The sequence below is a fragment of the Chlamydotis macqueenii genome, unplaced genomic scaffold, assembly GCF_036417535.1.
Source record: "Chlamydotis macqueenii isolate bChlMac1 unplaced genomic scaffold, bChlMac1.mat HAP1_SCAFFOLD_201, whole genome shotgun sequence".
In the NCBI taxonomy this organism is placed as follows: Eukaryota; Metazoa; Chordata; class Aves; order Otidiformes; family Otididae; genus Chlamydotis; species Chlamydotis macqueenii.
The window spans coordinates 1-11,292 of NW_028239093.1; positions in this window are offsets into that span (position 1 = coordinate 1).

Below are 11,292 nucleotides of genomic sequence, written 5' to 3' on the forward strand. Positions count from 1 at the left end.
TCCTGCATTTTTGGCCCAAATTCCCACATTTTACACCAAAATCCCATTTTCCCCCAAAATCCCACATTTTTGCCCCAAATCCCGCATTTTTGCCCCAAATTCCCACATTTTACACCAAAATCCCACATTTTGCCCCCAAAATCCCACATTTTTGACCCAAATTCCCCCATTTTGCACCCAAATCCTGCATTTTTGACCCAAACCCCCACATTTCGCACCAAGATCCAACATTTTGCCCCCAAAATCCCGCGATTTCCCCCCAAATTCCCCCATTTTCCCCCCAAAACCCTAACCCTAACCGTAACCCTAACCCTAACCTAACCCTAACCGTAACCCTAACCCCAAAATCCCGCGATTTCCCCCCAAATTCCACATTTTGCCCTGCAAATCCCACATTTTTGACCTGAATTCCCACATTTTACACCAAAATCTCATATTTTGCCCCCAAAATCCCACATTTTTGCCCCCAAATCCCCCATTTTGCCCTCAAAAACCCGCATTTTTGCCCCAAATTCCTGCATTGTACACCAAAATCCCCCATTTCGCCCCCAAAATCCCATTTTTTGACCCAAATTCCCGCATTTCGCACCAAAATCACACATTTTTGCCCACAAATCCTGTGATTCCCCCAAATTCCCCCGTTTCACCCCCCAAATCCCGCATTTTTGCCCCCAATTCCCACATTTCGCCCCCAAAATCCCACATTTTTGACCCAAATCCCCGCATGTCGCACCAAACCCCCCCATTTTGCCCCCAAAATACCGCGATTTCCCCCCAAATTCCCCCATTTTGCCCCCCGAATTCCCACATTTTACACCAAAATCCCGCGATTCCCCCCAAATTCCCCCATTTTGCCCCCAAATCCACATTTTTGCCCCAAATCCTGCATTTTTGCCCCAAATTCCCACATTTTACACCAAAATCCCACATTTTGCCCCAAAATCCCATATTTTTTCCCCAAATTCCCTGTCGTGGTTCAGCCCCAACGGGGACCAGACTACGCAGTCTCTCTCTCACTCCCCCCCCACTCTCCGAGAGAACAGGAGGAGATTTGACAAACAAAAGAAAACGAGGAAAAAAAAAAAACCAAACACGCGGGTTGAGATTGAACAAAAAGTAAATTTAACAGTAATGACAGAAGAAAACAATAGAGTGATGGAACACAAATACAGTATAATAGCTCACAACAGATCTCCACATCCAGTCTCTTCCAACTAGGAGGGCCTCCCTTCAGCACCCTCCTCACTTATATACTGAGCATGATGTCAGATGGGATGGAATAGCCCTGTTGTGGTTTTGTTTAGTAGGGGGGGCCTAAGGTGGTAGCTTCTGTAGGAAACTGCTAGAAGTCGCTCCCCTTTGTTCAGGGGACTTGGCCAGGCCTAGGGCGGACCCACTGCTGGCCAAGGCCGAGCCGATTGGTAGCAGAATGTCTCATGATGACGCCTCTGCGATAACGTATTTAAGAATGGGAAAACAGAAAAAAAAGAGAGAGGAGAGAAGATGTGAAGAAGCTGAGCGGGGGCAGAGGCGCAGAGGGGAGGCGCAGGCCTCATGGGCCTTGCAGGCCTCACCCTCTGGCCTCTCGCCAGGCAGCCGACTGGGCCCGACTCAGTCCAGCCCGGCTGCAAGAAGTGGAGAGGAGATGAGAAGTGAATGAGATGTAAAAAAGATCCTGAGAGACACCTACCAGCCTGTTGTGAGGAACGGCTGCAGACGCCAAGGTCAGTTCAGAAGGAGGGGGAGGAGTAATGCGGCTCCTGGCCAAGATTCCCCTGCAGCCTGTGGTGACGACCATGGTGGAGCAGGTTGTCCCCCTGCAGCCCATGGAGGTCCACGGAGGAGCAGAGATCCACTTGGAGCCCGTGAAGGACCCCATACCGGGGGAGGTGGATGCCTGAAGGCAGCTGTGGCCCGTGGAGGGCCCGCTGGGACAGCTGTTCTGGAGAGACTGCACCCGTGGAAGAGATGACCCACGCCGGAGCAGTTCCACGAAGGACTGTGGCGTACGGGTGGGACCCCACAACAGAGCAGGGGAGGAATGTGCGGAGTTCTTCCCCCAACCATGAAGCAGCAGCGTAAAACAACGCTGAACTGACCGCAATCCCCATTCCCTCTTCCCCCTCCTGTGCCACTCGGGGGGGGGAAGGTAGTAGAGATAATGTTAAGCTTGGGAAGAGGGAGGGGTGGGGGGAGGTTATCTTGTTCTCTGTCTCATTATCCTGCTGTTTGTAGTAATAAATGAATAGTTTTCCCCAAGTCGAGTCTGTTTTGCCCGTGACGGTAACTTTAAGGATTTCTCCCTGTCCTTATCTCAAACTTCGAGCCGTTTTTCCTTATTTTTTCTCTCCTGTTTTTCTCGGAGTGTGGGGGGAGTGAGAGAGAGACTGCGTAGTCTGGTCCGATCGGGGCTGAACTACGACAAGCCCTTTGGCTAATTTGGGTAAATTAACCCCAGCTGTTAGCTAATTAGTTAACTATCCCAGCCATAGGGGCTACCAGCTTCAGTTCTCCACCCAGCTCAGGTAAATATTAACTCTATCCTGGCCAGAACCAGGACATTCCCCCATTTTGCCACCAAATCCCGCATTTTTGACACAAATCCCCGCATTTTACACCACAATCCCCCATTTTGCCCCCAAAATCCCACATTTTTTCCCCACATTCCTCCATTTTGCCTCCAAATCCCGCATTTTTGACCCAAATTCCCACATTTCGCCACCAAAATCCCACATTTTGCCCCCCAAATCCCACATTTTTGCCCCAAATTCCCACATTTTGCCCCCAAAATCCCGCGATTTCCCCAAATTCCCCCATTTTTGCCCCAAATTACCCCATTTCGCAACAAATTCCCGCATTTTTGCCCCAAATTCCCCCATTTTGCCCCCCATATCCAAAATTTTGACACAAATTCCCACATTTCGCCCTCCAAATCCCGCATTTTTGCCCCAAAATCCCGCGATTTCCCCTCAAATTTCCCCATTTTGCCCCCCGAATTCCCACATTTTACACCAAAATCCCGCGATTTCCCCCCAAATTCCCCCATTTTGCCCCCCGAATTCCCACATTTTACACCAAAATCCCGCGATTTCCCCCCAAATTCCCCCATTTTTCCCCCCAAATCCCACATTTTTGCCCCAAATTCCCACATTTCACACCAAATTCCCCCATTTTGCCCCCCAAATCCCACATTATTGCCCTGAATTCCCACATTTTACACCAAAATCCCCCATTTCGCCCCCAAAATCCCCCATTTTTGCCCCAAATTCCCACATTTCACACCAAATTCCCCCATTTTGCCCCCCAAATCCCACATTTTTGCCCCAAATTCCCACATTTCACACCAAAATCCCCCATTTCGCCCCCAAAATCCCCCATTTTTGCCCCAAATTCCTGCATTTTGCACTAAAATCCATATTTGCCCCCAAAATCCCCCCATTTCCTCCCAAATTCCCCCATTTTCCCCCAAAACCCAAACCCTAACCTAAGCCTAACCCTAACCGTAACCCTAACCCTAACCTTAACCCTAACCCCTAACCCTAACCCATTTTGCCCCCAAAATCCAGCAATTTCCCGCAAAAATCCCACATTTTTGCCCCAAATTCCTGCATTTTGCACCAAAATCCCCCATTTTTGCCCTGAATTCCTACATTTTACACCAAATTCCCCCATTTCGCCCCCAAAATCCCATTTCCCCCAAATTCCCCCATTTTTCCCAAAAAACTCTAACCCTAACCCTAACTGTAACCCTAACCCCTAACCCTAACCATAACCCTAACCCATTTTGACCCAAAATCCCGCGATTTCCCCCCAAATTCCCCCATTTCCCCCCCGAATTCCACATTTTACACCAAAATCGCGTGATTTCCCCCAAATTCCCCCATTTTGCCCCCCAAATCCCACATTTTTGCCCCCCAAATCCCACATTTCACACCAAATTCCAACATTTTGCCCCCAAAATCCCGCAATTTTCCCCAAAATCCCCCATTTTTACCCTAAAACCCCATATTTTTACCCCAAATTCCCACATTTCACACCAATATCCCACATTTAGCCTTCCAAAATCCCACGATTTCCCCCCCAAAATCCCACATTTTGCCCACAAATCCTGCATTTTTGGCCCAAATTCCCACATTTACACCAAAATCCCATTTTCCCCCCAAAATCCCACATTTTTGCCCCAAATCCCGCATTTTTGCCCCAAATTCCCACATTTTACACCAAATCCCACATTTTGCCCCCAAAATCCCACATTTTTGACCCAAATTCCCCCATTTTGCACCCAAATCCTGCATTTTTGACCCAAACCCCCACATTTCGCACCAAGATCCAACATTTTGCCCCCAAAATCCCGCGATTTCCCCCCAAATTCCCCCATTTTCCCCCCAAAACCCTAACCCTAACCGTAACCCTAACCCTAACCTAACCCTAACCGTAACCCTAACCCCAAAATCCCGCGATTTCCCCCCAAATTCCCACATTTTGCCCTGCAAATCCCACATTTTTGACCTGAATTCCCACATTTTACACCAAAATCTCATATTTTGCCCCCAAAATCCCACATTTTTGCCCCCAAATCCCCCATTTTGCCCTCAAAAACCCGCATTTTTGCCCCAAATTCCTGCATTGTACACCAAAATCCCCCATTTCGCCCCCAAAATCCCATTTTTTGACCCAAATTCCCGCATTTCGCACCAAAATCACACATTTTTGCCCACAAATCCTGTGATTCCCCCCAAATTCCCCCGTTTCACCCCCCAAATCCCGCATTTTTGCCCCCAATTCCCACATTTCGCCCCCAAAATCCCACATTTTTGACCCAAATCCCCGCATGTCGCACCAAACCCCCCCATTTTGCCCCCAAAATACCGCGATTTCCCCCCAAATTCCCCCATTTTGCCCCCCGAATTCCCACATTTTACACCAAAATCCCGCGATTCCCCCAAATTCCCCATTTTGCCCCCAAATCCCACATTTTTGCCCCAAATCCTGCATTTTTGCCCCAAATTCCCACATTTTACACCAAAATCCCACATTTTGCCCCCAAAATCCCATATTTTTTCCCCAAATTCCCTGTCGTGGTTCAGCCCCAACGGGGACCAGACTACGCAGTCTCTCTCTCACTCCCCCCCCACTCTCCGAGAGAACAGGAGGAGATTTGACAAACAAAAGAAAACGAGGAAAAAAAAAAAACCAAACACGCGGGTTGAGATTGAACAAAAAGTAAATTTAACAGTAATGACAGAAGAAAACAATAGAGTGATGGAACACAAATACAGTATAATAGCTCACAACAGATCTCCACATCCAGTCTCTTCCAACTAGGAGGGCCTCCCTTCAGCACCCTCCTCACTTATATACTGAGCATGATGTCAGATGGGATGGAATAGCCCTGTTGTGGTTTTGTTTAGTAGGGGGGGCCTAAGGTGGTAGCTTCTGTAGGAAACTGCTAGAAGTCGCTCCCCTTTGTTCAGGGGACTTGGCCAGGCCTAGGCGGACCCACTGCTGGCCAAGGCCGAGCCGATTGGTAGCAGAATGTCTCATGATGACGCCTCTGCGATAACGTATTTAAGAATGGGAAAACAGAAAAAAAAGAGAGAGGAGAGAAGATGTGAAGAAGCTGAGCGGGGGCAGAGGCGCAGAGGGGGAGGCGCAGGCCTCATGGGCCTTGCAGGCCTCACCCTCTGGCCTCTCGCCAGGCAGCCGACTGGGCCCGACTCAGTCCAGCCCGGCTGCAAGAAGTGGAGAGGAGATGAGAAGTGAATGAGATGTAAAAAAGATCCTGAGAGACACCTACCAGCCTGTTGTGAGGAACGGCTGCAGACGCCAAGGTCAGTTCAGAAGGAGGGGGAGGAGTAATGCGGCTCCTGGCCAAGATTCCCCTGCAGCCTGTGGTGACGACCATGGTGGAGCAGGTTGTCCCCCTGCAGCCCATGGAGGTCCACGGAGGAGCAGAGATCCACTTGGAGCCCGTGAAGGACCCCATACCGGGGGAGGTGGATGCCTGAAGGCAGCTGTGGCCCGTGGAGGGCCCGCTGGGACAGCTGTTCTGGAGAGACTGCACCCGTGGAAGAGATGACCCACGCCGGAGCAGTTCCACGAAGGACTGTGGCGTACGGGTGGGACCCCACAACAGAGCAGGGGAGGAATGTGCGGAGTTCTTCCCCCAACCATGAAGCAGCAGCGTAAAACAACGCTGAACTGACCGCAATCCCCATTCCCTCTTCCCCCTCCTGTGCCACTCGGGGGGGGGGAAGGTAGTAGAGATAATGTTAAGCTTGGAAGAGGGAGGGGTGGGGGGAGGTTATCTTGTTCTCTGTCTCATTATCCTGCTGTTTGTAGTAATAAATGAATAGTTTTCCCCAAGTCGAGTCTGTTTTGCCCGTGACGGTAACTTTAAGGATTTCTCCCTGTCCTTATCTCAAACTTCGAGCCGTTTTTCCTTATTTTTTCTCTCCCTGTTTTTCTCGGAGTGTGGGGGGAGTGAGAGAGAGACTGCGTAGTCTGGTCCGATCGGGGCTGAACTACGACAAGCCCTTTGGCTAATTTGGGTAAATTAACCCCAGCTGTTAGCTAATTAGTTAACTATCCCAGCCATAGGGGCTACCAGCTTCAGTTCTCCACCCAGCTCAGGTAAATATTAACTCTATCCTGGCCAGAACCAGGACATTCCCCCATTTTGCCACCAAATCCCGCATTTTTGACACAAATCCCCGCATTTTACACCACAATCCCCCATTTTGCCCCCAAAATCCCACATTTTTTCCCCACATTCCTCCATTTTGCCTCCAAATCCCGCATTTTTGACCCAAATTCCCACATTTCGCCACCAAAATCCCACATTTTGCCCCCAAATCCCACATTTTTGCCCCAAATTCCCACATTTTGCCCCCAAAATCCCGCGATTTCCCCCAAATTCCCCCATTTTTGCCCCAAATTACCCCATTTCGCAACAAATTCCCGCATTTTTGCCCCAAATTCCCCCATTTTGCCCCCCATATCCAAAATTTTTGACACAAATTCCCACATTTCGCCCTCCAAATCCCGCATTTTTGCCCCAAAATCCCGCGATTTCCCCTCAAATTTCCCCATTTTGCCCCCCGAATTCCCACATTTTACACCAAAATCCCGCGATTTCCCCCCAAATTCCCCCATTTTGCCCCCCGAATTCCCACATTTTACACCAAAATCCCGCGATTTCCCCCCAAATTCCCCCATTTTTCCCCCCAAATCCCACATTTTTGCCCCAAATTCCCACATTTCACACCAAATTCCCCCATTTTGCCCCCCAAATCCCACATTATTGCCCTGAATTCCCACATTTTACACCAAAATCCCCCATTTCGCCCCCAAAATCCCCATTTTTGCCCCAAATTCCCACATTTCACACCAAATTCCCCCATTTTGCCCCCCAAATCCCACATTTTTGCCCCAAATTCCCACATTTCACACCAAAATCCCCCATTTCGCCCCCAAAATCCCCATTTTTGCCCCAAATTCCTGCATTTTGCACTAAAATCCCATATTTGCCCCCAAAATCCCCCCATTTCCTCCCAAATTCCCCCATTTTCCCCCCAAAACCCAAACCCTAACCTAAGCCTAACCCTAACCGTAACCCTAACCCTAACCTTAACCCTAACCCCTAACCCTAACCCATTTTGCCCCCAAAATCCAGCAATTTCCCGCAAAAATCCCACATTTTTGCCCCAAATTCCTGCATTTTGCACCAAAATCCCCCATTTTTGCCCTGAATTCCTACATTTTACACCAAATTCCCCCATTTCGCCCCCAAAATCCCATTTCCCCCAAATTCCCCCATTTTTCCCAAAAAACTCTAACCCTAACCCTAACTGTAACCCTAACCCCTAACCCTAACCATAACCCTAACCCATTTTGACCCAAAATCCCGCGATTTCCCCCCAAATTCCCCCATTTCCCCCCCGAATTCCCACATTTTACACCAAAATCGCGTGATTTCCCCCAAATTCCCCCATTTTGCCCCCCAAATCCCACATTTTTGCCCCCCAAATCCACATTTCACACCAAATTCCAACATTTTGCCCCCAAAATCCCGCAATTTTCCCCAAAATCCCCCATTTTTACCCTAAAACCCCATATTTTTACCCCAAATTCCCACATTTCACACCAATATCCCACATTTAGCCTTCCAAAATCCCACGATTTCCCCCCAAAATCCCACATTTTGCCCACAAATCCTGCATTTTTGGCCCAAATTCCCACATTTTACACCAAAATCCCATTTTCCCCCCAAAATCCCACATTTTTGCCCCAAATCCCGCATTTTTGCCCCAAATTCCCACATTTTACACCAAAATCCCACATTTTGCCCCCAAAATCCCACATTTTTGACCCAAATTCCCCCATTTTGCACCCAAATCCTGCATTTTTGACCCAAACCCCCACATTTCGCACCAAGATCCAACATTTTGCCCCCAAAATCCCGCAATTTCCCCCCAAATTCCCCCATTTTCCCCCCAAAACCCTAACCCTAACCGTAACCCTAACCCTAACCTAACCCTAACCGTAACCCTAACCCAAAATCCCGCGATTTCCCCCAAATTCCCACATTTTGCCCTGCAAATCCCACATTTTTGACCTGAATTCCCACATTTTACACCAAAATCTCATATTTTGCCCCAAAATCCCACATTTTTGCCCCCAAATCCCCCATTTTGCCCTCAAAAACCCGCATTTTTGCCCCAAATTCCTGCATTGTACACCAAAATCCCCCATTTCGCCCCCAAAATCCCATTTTTTGACCCAAATTCCCGCATTTCGCACCAAAATCACACATTTTTGCCCCAAAATCCTGTGATTCCCCCCAAATTCCCCCGTTTCACCCCCCAAATCCCGCATTTTTGCCCCCAATTCCCACATTTCGCCCCCAAAATCCCACATTTTTGACCCAAATCCCCGCATGTCGCACCAAACCCCCCCATTTTGCCCCCAAAATACCGCGATTTCCCCCCAAATTCCCCCATTTTGCCCCCCGAATTCCCACATTTTACACCAAAATCCCGCGATTCCCCCCAAATTCCCCCATTTTGCCCCCCAAATCCCACATTTTTGCCCCAAATCCTGCATTTTTGCCCCAAATTCCCACATTTTACACCAAAATCCCACATTTTGCCCCCAAAATCCCATATTTTTTCCCCAAATTCCCTGTCGTGGTTCAGCCCCAACGGGGACCAGACTACGCAGTCTCTCTCTCACTCCCCCCCCACTCTCCGAGAGAACAGGAGGAGATTTGACAAACAAAAGAAAACGAGGAAAAAAAAAAAACCAAACACGCGGGTTGAGATTGAACAAAAAGTAAATTTAACAGTAATGACAGAAGAAAACAATAGAGTGATGGAACACAAATACAGTATAATAGCTCACAACAGATCTCCACATCCAGTCTCTTCCAACTAGGAGGGCCTCCCTTCAGCACCCTCCTCACTTATATACTGAGCATGATGTCAGATGGGATGGAATAGCCCTGTTGTGGTTTTGTTTAGTAGGGGGGGCCTAAGGTGGTAGCTTCTGTAGGAAACTGCTAGAAGTCGCTCCCCTTTGTTCAGGGGACTTGGCCAGGCCTAGGGCGGACCCACTGCTGGCCAAGGCCGAGCCGATTGGTAGCAGAATGTCTCATGATGACGCCTCTGCGATAACGTATTTAAGAATGGGAAAACAGAAAAAAAAGAGAGAGGAGAGAAGATGTGAAGAAGCTGAGCGGGGGCAGAGGCGCAGAGGGGGAGGCGCAGGCCTCATGGGCCTTGCAGGCCTCACCCTCTGGCCTCTCGCCAGGCAGCCGACTGGGCCCGACTCAGTCCAGCCCGGCTGCAAGAAGTGGAGAGGAGATGAGAAGTGAATGAGATGTAAAAAAGATCCTGAGAGACACCTACCAGCCTGTTGTGAGGAACGGCTGCAGACGCCAAGGTCAGTTCAGAAGGAGGGGGAGGAGTAATGCGGCTCCTGGCCAAGATTCCCCTGCAGCCTGTGGTGACGACCATGGTGGAGCAGGTTGTCCCCCTGCAGCCCATGGAGGTCCACGGAGGAGCAGAGATCCACTTGGAGCCCGTGAAGGACCCCATACCGGGGGAGGTGGATGCCTGAAGGCAGCTGTGGCCCGTGGAGGGCCCGCTGGGACAGCTGTTCTGGAGAGACTGCACCCGTGGAAGAGATGACCCACGCCGGAGCAGTTCCACGAAGGACTGTGGCGTACGGGTGGGACCCCACAACAGAGCAGGGGAGGAATGTGCGGAGTTCTTCCCCCAACCATGAAGCAGCAGCGTAAAACAACGCTGAACTGACCGCAATCCCCATTCCCTCTTCCCCCTCCTGTGCCACTCGGGGGGGGGGAAGGTAGTAGAGATAATGTTAAGCTTGGGAAGAGGGAGGGGTGGGGGGAGGTTATCTTGTTCTCTGTCTCATTATCCTGCTGTTTGTAGTAATAAATGAATAGTTTTCCCCAAGTCGAGTCTGTTTTGCCCGTGACGGTAACTTTAAGGATTTCTCCCTGTCCTTATCTCAAACTTCGAGCCGTTTTTCCTTATTTTTTCTCTCCCTGTTTTTCTCGGAGTGTGGGGGGAGTGAGAGAGAGACTGCGTAGTCTGGTCCGATCGGGGCTGAACTACGACAAGCCCTTTGGCTAATTTGGGTAAATTAACCCCAGCTGTTAGCTAATTAGTTAACTATCCCAGCCATAGGGGCTACCAGCTTCAGTTCTCCACCCAGCTCAGGTAAATATTAACTCTATCCTGGCCAGAACCAGGACATTCCCCCATTTTGCCACCAAATCCCGCATTTTTGACACAAATCCCCGCATTTTACACCACAATCCCCCATTTTGCCCCCAAAATCCCACATTTTTTCCCCACATTCCTCCATTTTGCCTCCAAATCCCGCATTTTTGACCCAAATTCCCACATTTCGCCACCAAAATCCCACATTTTGCCCCCCAAATCCCACATTTTTGCCCCAAATTCCCACATTTTGCCCCCAAAATCCCGCGATTTCCCCCAAATTCCCCCATTTTTGCCCCAAATTACCCCATTTCGCAACAAATTCCCGCATTTTTGCCCCAAATTCCCCCATTTTGCCCCCCATATCCAAAATTTTTGACACAAATTCCCACATTTCGCCCTCCAAATCCCGCATTTTTGCCCCAAAATCCCGCGATTTCCCCTCAAATTTCCCCATTTTGCCCCCCGAATTCCCACATTTTACACCAAAATCCCGCGATTTCCCCCCAAATTCCCCCATTTTGCCCCCCGAATTCCCACATTT